Genomic DNA, 15781 nt, shown 5'->3' on the forward strand with positions numbered 1-15781 from the left:
TATATGTATGTATTTATTTGTCGAGTCTTGGAATTTAATCGTGTATATGCATATGGTTTCCGCACTACTCTGCTCGTGCCTATTACTATGATATCGTTCGCCGGTTCCCGGGCCGGTTTATGATCGTGCGCACTATGATAAATTCGGCAGTATGATGTGTTACGGTTCCCGAGACCTCGCCATAGGGCCAGGTTCCGTTTATGGAGTTATGCTGTGATATGGCTTATGATATGTTTTGATGATATGATATGATGTGATCATATGTTGTGTTCGGGGTGTACGGAGATTTGAAACCTTCTGGAGTATGTTGTGTTGTGGCACCAGCGTCGGAGTGGTGACCACATTCCTGAGCCTTATGCACGATTTCTGTTTGCGTTATGTCCATGTGTCTTCAGTACAGATTTTGATATTTTGATCCGGTATTCTCTCTCTGTACCCTTCACTTCAGTTATGGTTTGGATTTCTGTACTTTATGCTTTACATACTCAGTACATCTTTCGTACTGACCCCCTTTCTTCGGGGGCTGCGTTTCATGCCCGCAGGTACAGATGTTCGTGATCTGCCAGTGTAGGCCACACATTCTGCTATTACAGAGTGCTCCTTTTGATCCGGAGCCCATATATTGGTACATATCTTTTGTGATGTATATGCTTCTGTATATTTGATTATTTGGGGTACGGCGGGGCCCTGTCCCGTCATATGATTCCGTTATGGTTTGTAGAGGCCTGTAGTCATATATGTGGGTAATGGGTCATGTGTGTGTTTGTTTGTCTATGATCTACGTCTTAATGCGGTCCCGTTTTCTATTATGGCCAAAACGGCCTAATTGTTTGTACACGTGCATGTATCTGGCGATGTATATTCCGTCAATCTATCAGATTTGGATGCGGCCTAAAAGGCCTGTATGTTTGTATATGTATATATATTCGGCGATGTGTATTCCGCCGTCCCTTCTGACTTTGATGTGATATTGTTGCACGTGCGACCGCTTAAGATAATATTTGCTTCCAATCTGTTTAAAATGATTAATATGAAATCTGAGATATTTAGAAAATGACGAGTTAGCATGTGAGTTTGTTTGGGGTGTCCAAATAGGGCACCAGTCACGGCCCACGGAGCTGGTTCGTGACATGTTGAGTTTGGCTCACCACAATGTACCCACGTATTTATGAAATACAATATTTCCATCTTGACTGTGTCATCCCCTTTATCATCCCAAACTGTCTTGTTGAAACACTCAATAATCTTGTGTCTTTTAACTGGCAGTTGGTTCTCCTCATTTCTACCAAAGTATTCAACCATAAGCCTATTCGGTTTTGAGTTATCATGAACAAAATCGTTTTCATCAGAGACACAATCTAGCCCAGTGATCAGTGCAAATTCTCTAAGGCCAAAATGCAGAACTTTACCATTTATTTCAAATGTAAAGCACCTATATGTACTACTCCTAAGTTCTTTGACCATAAAGCACCGAACAATCTGTGCTTGTACATCCAATTGCTGCATTCTGAGATATTTACCAAAACAAGAATTCCTAAACATATCCATCTGTGGGTCTGTTAGTTTGCCTCTAATATCTTGCATTACATTAACATTCGTGTATCTACACATAGATGGTGCCACAACAGGGTGCTTGGTAACCAAAAATTTAGATACCTGAAACAACATGCCAAAAAACACGTATGATTGACAAAAAACAGTGAACACAATCAAGTAAAAAAGAGATCAACCAAAAATATATACAAATATAAAACAAAACAGTAATTGACAATGAAAAAATATAATGTAATTCAACAATAAATATATATGAATATACTGAAAATATAATGACATATATTGACTGAATATGTAAATTACAGAACTGTAATAACTGTCAACAAAATATACACAAATATACTTAAAAATCTTAAAAATTACAATTATGGTGAAGAACAATAAACACGAATTAACTGAAGAAACATGTGTAAAAAAAATAACAACAGAAAATATACTTAAATTGCACATAAAATATAGATCTGGTTAATTCATAGATCTGTAATAACTAAACTAAAAAAATGAACTAAATATACTGAAAATACAACATAAATAGACATCATCATCATCATCATCCTCATCCACATTATGTTTGGTTTTACCAATTTTTTTGCCTTTAACATTAACAACATTGTCACCAGTCTTTCTCTTCTTTTGTTTCTCCATTTGAGAAACCTTTTTCACTTTTTCTTGTTGTTTACTCTTCGAATCAACATAATCCTTGGAACGCCTAGGATCGTTAATTCTTTTTGAACGATTCTCAGCATAAGAGCCTGCAATGGCAGTTTCATGTTGAGAAATTCCCAAAGAAAAATTAGGAATCTCAAATTCGGGTTCTATACCTGTATTTCTCATCGGAGTAGAAGCTTTCTTAGCCATTTCACTTGAATCTAAGAAAAAACAACCAAGAACAAACACTGATAATTAATTATTTAGAGTTGCATTCCTGATTCAAACGAAAAAAAAAACCCCCAAAATATAGGTTAAATACACGGTGAAAATTAAAAATCAGTATAGAATCTTACCTTTTTTGGGAATTAGATTTGAATCATGAGTGAAATTAATGAGTAGTTAATTAGAGATAAAAAAGGAAGTTGAAGAATTGTAAAACTGATTTGAAATTGGAGGAAACTAAGGGATATTGTGAATAATGGCGTGTATTTAGGGGGATAGGAGAGAGAGACGTTTTTGTTGGCTTAAATTTAGGGGTGTGGGAAGTTATCAGATGAGTGGTAAAAACATGGTAGCTATATGAAGTAAATATGTTATATTTTAGCTACTAAATATAATTATTGAAAAGTTTAGTTATGTTCCATAAATAGGTAATAATGGAACCTATGCCAAGTAAATTTTACTACATATTACCGGCGGCAGGCCCAGCTTAGGCATACAATAATCTAATAGGAAAAAGGATCGAACACTTGTCACGACCCGACTAGGGGGCCGCGACAAGCACCCGGAGCTACCCCACCCGGGCACCCCTTAACACACATTCACATAATATCTAGGCGATTCACAAGTCAAGTCATGCATTCTAGTCATCAATCATATTAGTCCCGTTGGGCGACAATCATCTTGGTTAACATCATAGGCATCTATGCCACATCAAATGTACAAGGCCGACGAGGCCAACAAAATTATATACAAAACATAGGCCGACAAGGCCAAACATATCTACCCACATACACATGTCTACGAGCCTCTAAGAAGAGTATACATATCACATGAGCGGGACAGGACCCCGCTATGCCCATAACTATATACACAAAAGAATAAGTACATAAAAGCTATGGCTCCGAATGAAATGGAGCTCTGCTATGTAATCTCTGAGAAAGCTGCTATGGATCAAGTCTGTCTCCCTGTGCACCTGCGGGCATGACGCAGCGTCCACAAACAAAAGGACGTCAGTACGAAGAATGTACTGAGTATGTAAAGCATGATCAACATCGATATAGAAGCATAATGTATAACATGTGAAGTTGCATGGGGGAGGAGTCAATAATATCATCATCATGGCACTTACTTACTTTCCATAGAAACATTCTGTTTCTACTGCGTATCCGCATACATAATACCCATATTCGTACTTGGTTACCCTCATGATCATGTACATCTCATATTCATAACATATTCGTACTCTTAATGATGTCACATACATAACATGTACATATATATATATATATATACAGGCATACATAGCGTACCCGACCATAGAGGTTCGGTGGTTCATACATACTTGGCCAACCAAGGCTCAAGGTTATTTCTACCTGGCCCTGCCAAGGCTTCAGGGTTATCCGTACCATCTGCAGATGTGTGCACGCGTTACGTAATCGTATACATACATATACATATATTCTACCCGGCGTTATAAGCTCGGGGTTTCATTATAGCCCTTCATAGGCACACATAAGTATAATAGCCCATAGGCACCTTTAGCATCATTATGATTATCATTAACATTTCTATCATCATTATTATCGTTACGTCTATCTTATAGGCTTACTCGTCACATGAGGAGCGTAGTACAATCGTAGTACATATCAAGTATTATGAGTTTACGAGCTCGGAAGATCAATCATTTGAAGACAACATACTCGTATAGAGGATTTAGAAATTGTATATCAATGGCCATTAATCATCCACATTATCAAGGTTTCTCAATTTACTTTCATTTGTCCATGTTCATGGTCACAACACCCAACTTCGTCCATTCATATACAATGTCTATTTCATGGTCTTACGTCATTTATAACACATTCATGTCACAACACAACAACAATCATGATTCAATTCAAACTATTTCTCAAAAACGTCACTATTCATCATTCATAACCCATTTTGCTATACTTTTCTAATGACCAAGCATTTTAACTCTCAAATACCTTAAACAACATATGAATATCATGAATCTTACCTTAGATGTTGTAGGAACAAGCTTTAGTTGATAATACTCCACTTTGAGAAAAACCCTAGTTTTCCTCCATTTGGATTTCTTGACTTGAATGGTCTTTATGGGTTTCCTTACCCTTGATTCACTTGATTTATGTTGTTGATGGCTTATAATCCTTGAAAACTTATGTAATAAATGTAGAGAGATGTTTTAGAGAGAGGGGATGAAATGTGGAAATGATTTTACGAACTTGGTCCCTATTAAATAACCCATTCACTGATCTGTCGGGTCCATTATACGGTCCGTATAATTGACCGTAAAACGTGCCTTTCCTTCACCCTTCACTGTGACCCTTTGACGGTTCATTATACGGGCCGTAAAATTTATATGGTCCGTATAATTGACCGTAAAATTGCACCAGTGAGCAACCTTCGCTGTGATGGTTTTACGGTCCATTATACGGTCTGTAAAACATTATACGGTTCGTATAATGTGTCGTAAACTCACCTGTCCACTGAACTTGTTCTCGTCACTTCGTTGATCTCCAATCCTTATGGAACCTTCTTAACACTTGTTTAACACTTCATTAGCAATCTAAGGGACGTTATAACTCTTTCCCAAAATGCCCTTAAGTCATCATTAACCCGATACTCGTATTTCACTAGTTCATTCACTTGCGTACCAACTGAAGATTTTCCGAGGTGTAACATTCTTCCCCCTTTACGAACATTCGTCCTCGAATGTTAAGCACTCGGGGATTCTACAGAAATTTCGCCAGAGTTTCCCCTATAATATGGCACTACCAACCTGTCACAACAACCCATAATATCGATGCCTCACAGGGCCACAACACAATAGCATTTAAAATTTGGCCACACACGGCCCAAAAGCATAAAAAGGAAATCATACATACCTTATGATTTTGACGTCTCATCTTGGCCCTCGTCCAAAGGCTGAAATAAATATGGGTATTTGGATCGCATATTTTCTTTAGCTTCCCATGTCATTTCCTCTCGATTGTTCTTTCTCCACAAAACCTTAACTGAGGGCACTTCTTTGTTTCTAAGCCTCCGTACTTGCCTATCTAATATGGAAATGGGTATTTCATCATAAGTTAACTTTTCTGTCACTTGAACATCATTTACTGGGACGATCCTCGTAGGATCTCCAACACATTTCCGAAGCATCGAGACATGGATAACTGGATGGACTGACTCCAAATCTGGAGGTAAATCTAACTCATAGGCCACCTTGCCTATCTTGTGCACAATCTCATAAGGCCCTATATATCGGGGACTAAGCTTCCCCTTTTTGCCAAATCTCATCACGCCCTTCATTGGCGACACTTTCAATAATACCCAATCCTTAACTTGGAACTCTAAGTCTCTTCGACGATTATCTGCATATGACTTCTGACGACTTTGAGCCGCTAACAACCGATCTTGTATGAGCTTGAATTTCTCTATGGCTTGCTGGACCAAGTCTGGCCCTATCAACTGAGCCTCTCCTGTTTCAAACCACCCAATTGGGGATCTACATTTTCGCCCATATAAAGCCTCGTACAGTGCCATTTGAATGCTAGAATGATAACTATTATTGTAAGCAAATTCAATTAGTGGAAAATGATCATCCCAACTACCTCCAAAATCTATCATACATCCTCGTAACATATCTTCAAGAGTCTGAATAGTACGTTCGGCTTGTCCATCGGTCTGTGGATGGAATGTCGTGCTAAGGCTCACTTGGGTCCCTAAACCCGCTTGGAAAGACTCCCAAAACTTGGCTATAAACTGAGTTCCTCTGTCTGAGATAATCGATACTGGAACACCATGGAGTCTTACTATCTCTTTAACATACAGTTTTGCATAATCTTCAGCCGCATACGTCGTTCTGATCGGTAAGAAATGAGCTGACTTCGTGAGCCTATCAACAATCACCCATATGGAATCATACTTATGTCGAGAACGGGGTAAGCCTGTAATGAAATCCATGTTAATCACTTCCCACTTCCAAGTTGGGATTTCTATAGCTTGCAACAATCCGCTCGGCTTTTGGTGCTCGATTTTCACTTGTTGGAAATTAGGACATTGAGCCACAAATTCCGCGACATCTCTCTTCATCCCATTCCACCAATATACAGACTTGAGATCATGATACATTTTTGTCGCTCCGGGGTGGACAGAATAACGGGAACAATGAGCTTCTCTCAATACTTGGTGGCGTAGCCCCGCCATATCGGGAACACATAATCTGCCTCGACATCGAAGGACTCCGTCTCCTGAAACATCAAATGATGACTCCTCTTTCTGAGGGAGTGTATCTCTGTACTGCATAAGCATGGGATCCTCATATTGTCACTCCTTCACCTCTGCTACTAGCGACGAGACTGCAGAATTCTGAATAGTAGCTCCGCTGCTACCTGAGTCCACTACTCGGACTCCTAGGCTAGCTAACAGTTGGAGCTCACGGGCCATTTCTCTCTTCTCTTGTCGCACTTCACATAGACTTCCCATGGATCTGCGGCTAAGAGCATCAGCCACAACGTTGGCCTTTCCAGGGTGATACAAGATATCAACATCATAATCCTTTAGCAACTCCAACCATCGTAGTTGCCGCAAATTCAACTCTTTCTGCTTGAAAATATACTGGAGACTCTTATGATCTGTATAAATATCCACATGGACGCCATATAAATAATGTCTCCATATCTTTAATGCATGGACCACCGCAGCCAATTCTAAATCATGTGTTGGATAATTCTACTCATGTTTCTGTAATTGCCTTGAAGCATACGCAATCACCTTACCATTTTGCATCAATACACAGCCTAGCACGACGCCTGAAGCATCACAATAAACAACATATCCTTCCAATCCCTCTGGAAGTGTCAAGACTGGGGCAGAAGTCAATCTGTCTTTCAACTCTTGGAAACTACGTTCACGAGCATCTGTCCATTGAAACTTTGCCGATTTCTGGGTCAACTTTGTGAGTGGTGCTGAAATAGAAGAAAAACCCTCAACGAATCTCCTGTAATAACCTGCTAAGCCTAGAAAGCTACGAACCTCCGTAGGAGTTGTGGGCCTTGGCCAAGTCTTCACGGCCTCAATCTTTTGGCTATCTACCCGAATACCATCGGCTGCAACAATATGGCCCAGAAATGATACTGAGTTCAACCAAAACTCACATTTAGAAAATTTCGCAAACAACTCTCGAGTTCGAAGAACTCCGAGGACAATACGCAAATGATCCGCATGCTCGGCCTCGGATCTAGAATACACCAAGATATCATCGATGAATACAATCACTAATAGATCCAGAAAAGGCCTGAATACATTGTTCATCGAATCCATAAATATTGCTGGCGCATTAGTTAGCCCAAACGACATTACTCGGAACTCAAAATTGCCATATCTTGTTCTGAAAGCTGTGTTAGGGATATCTTTCTCCCTAACTCTCACTTGGAGATACCCGGACCTCAAATCGATCTTTGAAAACCATTTGGCACCTTGCAATTGATCAAATAAGTCATCGATCCTCGGAAGAGGATATTTGTTCTTAATCGTTACTTTATTCAATTGCCGATAATCAATACACATTCTCAAAGAGCCATCTTTCTTTCGGACAAACAATACGGGTGCTCCCCACGGGGATGAACTAGGCCTAATGAAGCCTTTCTCTAGCAAGTCTTTCAATTTCTCCTTCAACTCTTTCAATTCTGCGGGTGCCATTCTATAGGGAGGAATAAATATAGGCTTAGTGTCTGGCAACACATCAATAGCAAAATCGATCTCCCGCTCGGGAGGAAGGCCTGGAAGCTCTTCCGGGAATACATCCAGAAATTCATTCACTGCGGGAACTGATTGAAGAGTTGGCGACTCAGCTTCTACATCTTGAACTCGCACTAGGTGATAAATGCACCCTTTTCTGATCATCTTCCTTGCCTTTAGGTAGGAAATAAACCTACCCTTTGGTGATGCCGTATTCCCTTTCCATTCTAGAACTGGTTCTCCCGGAAACTGGAAGCGAACCATTTTCATTCTACAATCAACATTGGCATAACAAGAAGCCAACCAATCCATGCCCATAATAACATCAAAATCTACCATCTTTAGTTCGTGCAAGTCAACTATAGTTCGGCGGTCTCATATCACAACTATACAATCTCTATACACTCGGCTAGCTATCACCGATTCACCAACGGGTGTAGACACCTCAAAAGGTTTAATCGACTCCGGCTCGACCTTCAGTCGACCCGCAATATAAGGATTAACATAAGACAATGTGGAGCCCGGATCAATCAAAGCATATACATCATGAGAGAATACCGATAATATACCTGTGACCACGTCAGGAGAAGACTCAAGATCTTGGCGTCCAGCCAATGCATAAATATAGTGCTGAGGACCGCTAGAAGTGGGAGCTCTCCCTCTACCTCTACCATGGCCAGCTGGCACATGTGAACCTGGCCCCATAGGGCATACAGATGCTGAAGATCCGGCTACCGACCCTGATGGCTGGGTCCAGCCTCTAACATGAACCGAGGGGCAATCACGCATGATATGGCCTGGCCGACCACATGAATAGCAAACGTCTGAACCTGATCGGCACTGACTCCAATGCAACTTCCCACACTGGGAACATCGTGGTATGGGTGGCCTCGCCTGACCCGAATCACCTCTAAACTGAGACCCTGAGAAACTCTAACTCGGCCCTGAACGAGTAGATCTATCAAATCTCTGGCCTGAAAACTGTGGAGGCGCACTGGTCATAGAATAGCCTGAATGTCTGGGGAACTGCTGCCTATGCCCACCTCTAAACTCACTCGTCGAACCCGACGATCTTGCCCTCTTGCTATGGCCCCTATCTTGCTCACGCTAACTTCTTTGCTGTTGCAAGCTTTCCTCTAAGTTCTGAGCATGGGCCTGAATGCGTGCAATATCCATACCGTCCTGAAGGGACGCAGTCAAACATCTATCCATCAAGTGTGGCCCTAGGCCTTTCACAAACCGGTGCACTCGATCACCCATATCCGCTACCATGGCTAAAGTATACCTAGCCAAGGAATTGAAGCGGAGACTATACTCTAGAGCACTCATGCTACCTTGCCTCAAATTCAAGAACTTATCGGCTCTAGCTCGCCGAACTTCCGGAGGCATATAGTGTCGGAGAAAAGCATCAACAAACTCTTGCCATACAGGGGGAGGTGCATTGGCTCCCCGTGAAGCCATCCAACCCGTATACCATTGGACCGAGACATCTCTCAATCTATATGACGCTAACTCCACCGACTCGGTGTCCGAAGCGTGTATCAATCGGAGCGTCCTCAACATACCATCAGTGAAGTCCTGAGGATCCTCCTCCGGCTTTGACCCAAAGAACTCCGAAGGGTTTCAAGTAATGAAATCACGGGCCCTTGCACTAACAGCCCTGTCACCCTGCCTCGTACCTTGCCGCTGACTCTGAGCAGCAACCAACTGTGTAAACAATTGTATGGCCTCTTTGACATCTTGGCCCGAAGCATCCGGGGGAGGAGCTGGAGCTCCCTCACGCTCCTCAGTAACAGGCACTGTCTGGGAGGACTGGGATTGAGCCGCACTCTGGGCCTTATTTTCTTCTACTACCAGTGGCGGTGCTTTTCCAGCCCGCTTTTTCTGCCACCGTCTTGCCCTTTTGGGCCGCTGTAGCCTTTCTCTTTACAGGCATTCTCTGAAATACACAACACACTATTAAGGAACAAGAATTTCTTACATCATAGCTCTATCGCACGATTCTTATGAAGAAAGAAGGTCATTTATTCCTAAAATGTCCGCAGCATCCTGTTTATAAGTGTGGCGCGCAACACACCCATAACCCAGACTCTACTAGACATGGCTCGTAGACACACCCTAGGATTGAACTGCCCTGATACTACTTTTGTCACGACCCGACTAGGGGGCCGCGACGAGCACCCGGAGCTACCCTACCCGTGCACCCCTTAACACACATTCTCATAATATCTAGGCGATTCACAAGTCAAGTCATGCATTCTAGTCATCAATCATATTAGTCCCGTTGGGCGACAATCATCTTGGTTAACATCATAGGCATCTATGCCACATTAAATGTACAAGGCCGACGAGGCCAACAAAATGACATACAAAACATAGGCCGACAAGACCAAACATATCTACCCACATACACATGTCTACGAGCCTCTAAGAAGAGTATACATATCACATGAGCGGGACAGGACCCCGCTATGCCCATAACTATATACACAAAAGAATAAGTACCCAAGAGCTATGGCTCCGAATGAAATGGAGCTCTGCTATGTAATCTCTGAGAAAGCTGCTATGGATCAAGCCTGTCTCCCTGTGCACCTGCGGGCATGACGCAGCGTCCACAAACAAAAGGACGTCAGTACGAAGAATGTACTGAGTATGTAAAGCATGATCAACATCGATATAGAACCATAATGAATAACATGTGAAGTTGCATGGGGGAGGAGTCAATAATATCATCATCATGGCACTTACTTACTTTCCATAGAAACATTCTGTTTCTACTGCGTATCCGCATACATAATACCCATATTCGTACTTGGTTACCCTCATGATCATGTACATCTCATATTCATAACATATTTGTACTCTTAATGATGTCACATACATAACATGTACATATATATATATATATATATATATATATATATATATATATATATATATACAGGCATACATAGCGTACCCGACCATAGAGGTTCGGTGTTTCATACATACTTGGCCAACCAAGGCTCAAGGTTATATCTACCTTGCCCTGCGAAGGCTTCAGGGTTATCCGTACCATCTGCAGATGTGTGCACGCGTTACGTAATCATATACATACATATACATATATTCTACCCGGCGTTATAAGCTCGGGGTTTCATTATAGCCCTTCATAGGCACACATAAGTATAATAGCCCATAGGCACCTTTAGCATCATTATGATTATCATTAACATTTCTATCATCATTATTATCGTTACGTCTATCTTATAGGCTTACTCGTCACATGAGGAGCGTAGTACAATCGTAGTACATATCAAGGATTATGAGTTTACGAGCTCGGAAGATCAATCATTTGAAGACAACATACTCGTATAGAGGATTTAGAAATTTGGCCATGAACCATGCCTTATGAAAGAAGGGTTAGCCTTACATACCTTTTCGTCGAACTATTCTACACTTGCACGTACTCCTTCAGTGCTCACGTTTCTACCTTCATTAAGGTCATACTATCATTAGAATCGATAACTAACACACATGGCCAAAGCTAGAGAAAAGCGGACAGCATCTCCTTTATTTATACAACCTTTGTCCATATCGTAATTCAACCCCCAAACGTCAACAATACATTCATAATATCATATCAATGGCCATTAATCATCCACATTATCAAGGTTTCTCAATTTACTTTCATTTGTCCATGTTCATTGTCACAACACCCAACTTCGTCCATTCATATACAATGTCTATTTCATGGTCTTACGTCATTTATAACACATTCATGTCACAACACAACAACAATCATGATTCAATTCAAACTATTTCTCAAAAATGTCACTATTCATCATTCATAACCCATTTTGCTATACTCTTCTAATGACCAAGAATTTTAACTCTCAAATACCTTAAACAACATATGAATATCATGAATTTTACCTTAGATGTTGTAGGAACAAGCTTTAGTTGATAATACTCCACTTTGAGCAAAACCCTCGTTTTCCTCCATTTGGATTTCTTGACTTGAATGGTCTTTAATGGGTTTCCTTACCCTTGATTCACTTGATTTATGTTGTTGATGGCTTATAATCCTTGGAAACTTGTGTAATAAATGTAGAGAGATGTTTTAGAGAGAGGGGATGAAATGTGGAAATGATTTTACGAACTTGGTCCCTATTAAATAACCCATTCACTGATCTGTTGGGTCCATTATACGGTCCGTATAATCGTTATACGGTCCGTATAATTGCCCGTAAAACGTGCCTTTCCTTCACCCTTCACTGTGACCCTTTGACAGTTCATTATACAGGCCGTAAAATTGCACCAGTGAGCAACCTTCGCTGTGATGGTTTTTACGGTCCATTATACGGTCCGTATAATGTGTCGTAAACTCACCAGTCCACTGAACTTGTTCTCGTCACTTCGTTGATCTCCAATCCTTATGGAACCTTCTTAACACTTGTTTAACACTTCATTAGCAATCTAAGGGACGTTATAACTCTTTCCCAAAATTCCCTTAAGTCATCATTAACCTGATACTCGTATTTCACTAGTTCATTCACTTGCGTACCAACGGAAGATTTTCCGAGGTGTAACAACACTGCAGCTAAAGGTAACATTTAAATATTAAGCCCAACTAAAGTGCATACTTAAAAAGGAAAAAACTAGAGGATGATACATAAGCAAATATATACTTGATATACAAGGGCAGTGTATACTAGAGCATATAAACACTGTACATATCGGTGTATCCTATATATATATATATATATATATATATATATACTCATTCATAGCAGTTTCACTGAACAACATATCAAAGGGATAGCAAACATAATTTACAAACAAGATAGACAAGAAGAAGTGCAGATCTGCAAGGCACATAGATCCCAATAAGCATAGAGTTGATCATTTAAAGTTCATTTGCATGTAAAGACCTCATTCAATCAGTTTTGAACCTATTTCTGGTGTGTTGTTTAAATCTGAACCTTACACTCATCATTAAGGGGTGACAATATCTGAAAGTTTAAGTAAGACAAAGATTAATTATGTCTTAAACATACCCATTGATAATATTAAACAAGGAGAAAATGTTGACTCTCATAAACTGTTACTTGTGAACATTTAAAGGTCAAATAGATGTCCCTTGATTTTAAAATCCTATATACACACCTAAATCCCAATTTGAAAACTTGAATATAGCCATATTATACAATCAGTAGATGAAAATATTACTAGAGCCCATACAGATACTAACAAATCCAACATAGAATAAGACATGGTAGTAATGTAAAACACAGGCAAGAATTTTGACAGTAAAGAGGTTAACAGGTTCAAGGACTGACCTATGCTACCATTCTTGACCACAAGGGAATAATCCCAAACTAGTATCACCAATATTGAAGAAAAACATGAAATCACATTGTATGTTTACAGGTGCACACACTAACACAGACCAGTTTATGTTTAAACAACCAACATTACATTCATAATAATAAGCTTTCTTGGGCTTTAAACAAACAACAATAATTAACATGATGTTATTTACCCTAACACATAACATTTAGACTATCATTCATACTTAGGATAAACAGAAAACTAACTTAACATGCTTTCTAAACCAAAAAGTATCATATAACTAAGTAAAGCAGACCCTTATTATAAGCATATCAATAGATTAAAACCAAACATTATTAACATAACCATCCACACATGAACTTATATGAACATATAAATACTACGAAAATTGAAACTAAACTACACTAAATTAAGACATGAACATATAAATACTATTAACTACTAAACTGAAACTAAACTAAACTAAGACATGAACACATAAATATTATTAACTACTAAACTGAAACTAAACTAACTAAAACATAAACATACATAAATGCTACTAAGCTACTAAACTGAACTAAACCAAATAAAACAACAAACATATATGAACACATAAGTGCTATTAAACTACTAAAACTGAAATTAAACTAACTAAAAGAAGGAGTATTTACCTTTTTCGAGTGCAACCCTTGTCGAGATTGAAATTTGAAGACTCTGCTCCTCAATTCGAAACTCAGCCACAAAAGAAAAAAAATTAAACTTTGCTCGAACACTAAGAAAATTTAAACAAGCGTCCAATTCAACGGTCAGTCACTTGTTAAAAACCCTAGTATCGAGTTTTGTGTGAATATGTGACATATTCGATGTCAAGGTCTGTGTAAATGTGAGAAATTGGGTTCTTTATATAGAACCCCCAAAAATCTCAAAACCCTGATTGAATCTGATGTGGGACTTTTACAATTTCTGGTAATGGTTCTATCAACCCAACATTCAACGGCTAGGATTTAGGAAAATAATCGATAAAGGGTCAGATTTGACTCCAAATTGAGTCAATCCGTTCGGTTCTTCATCTACCAATGAAAATCGAGTATTCGAAATAGCAACAAGACAAATTCCATTAAAGAATTCGTCCTTGACTGAGCGTATTTGTAGAAAAAGAGCAAAGAGAGAGAAAGTGCTATACCTCGTTTGGTTGAGATGTGGTGGAGAAAGGGCAAAGCAATTAATGCTTTGCCCGAAATTGACACGCCAAGGCCTATCATGGTAAATGGCAGTCTTGACTTTGCCATTTCAGGCAAAGTTGAACGAGGTGAGAGAAATTCTCCAAGAGGCGGCTAGGGTTTGAGGGCAAACCCTTATGCCCTTTATGAAATGAGACCTTCAAGGCCCGTTTGGTATGTTTAACTGCTGAAGATTCATGAATTTGGGTCGGGTCTGGTCCGTTATGGACTGGGCCTGGTCCTAAATTTAAAAAAAAAAAAAAAAGGTAGGGGAGGGGCTAATATATGTCTGTATACATGATATACGCGTGTATATCATGTATACAAGTGTATATATGGGGGAATTTTCACGTATACATGATATACACATATGTATGGATGTATATGTTTGTGTATCCTTATATACACCTATATGGAAAGGGAAAATGTGCAAATTTATTAAATAGCCGAAATTAAAAACGTGACACTTGATTAGACATTTAAATTATGGCCATATTAGGACTAATTAATCAATTTAAAATACGGCCATGTGTATAAAAAGACTTAAACTTCCAATTATAGTCGTAAGTGTCTCAAACCATGAAATTGGCTATTTCAATTATGGCCATAATTAACTAACAATTGATTATTTCAATTATAGCCGCAATTAATCAAATAATAAAGAATTTTCGAATATAACCACAATTAAGAATTTAATCAATTATTATTAATTCAAAAATTGCAAAATGTGAATTGATCATGCTAAGTTAAAAATTGAGAGGTAAAATGATTGCTTACTTAATTAATCAAATTTCTTGAATTAAACGGAGTAAAATATTTTTCAATTTGACACTTGATAATTTAAACAATTAATTGAATCATTGTTTTGAGTTATTTTTTGATTAATTTTGAGAAGTACTGTTACACCTCGGAATATCTTCCATTGGTACGCAAGTGAATGAACTAGTGATGAGTACGAGTGTATGATGTTTCCGCGAGTAAGAAATAACATTTGACGACCCTAAGTGAGATTCCGAAGGCAATTGCAATAAGAGAGAGGTTATGCTCCATAATGA

General features: G+C 39.3%; 1 long non-coding RNA gene across 1 annotated transcript; it reads right to left on the bottom strand.

Annotated features, from left to right (window-relative positions):
- Window positions 1–2101: 2101 nt before the first annotated feature.
- On the bottom strand, window positions 2102–15441 carry LOC132614487 (uncharacterized). Its single transcript, XR_009572317.1, has 3 exons — window positions 14178–15441; window positions 2376–2423; window positions 2102–2306 (listed from the first exon to the last, which is right to left on the bottom strand). It is a non-coding gene; the product is annotated as an uncharacterized LOC132614487 (long non-coding RNA).
- Window positions 15442–15781: the final 340 nt, after the last annotated feature.

This window comes from Lycium barbarum, chromosome 10, assembly GCF_019175385.1.
Source record: "Lycium barbarum isolate Lr01 chromosome 10, ASM1917538v2, whole genome shotgun sequence".
NCBI classification, from domain to species: Eukaryota; Viridiplantae; Streptophyta; class Magnoliopsida; order Solanales; family Solanaceae; genus Lycium; species Lycium barbarum.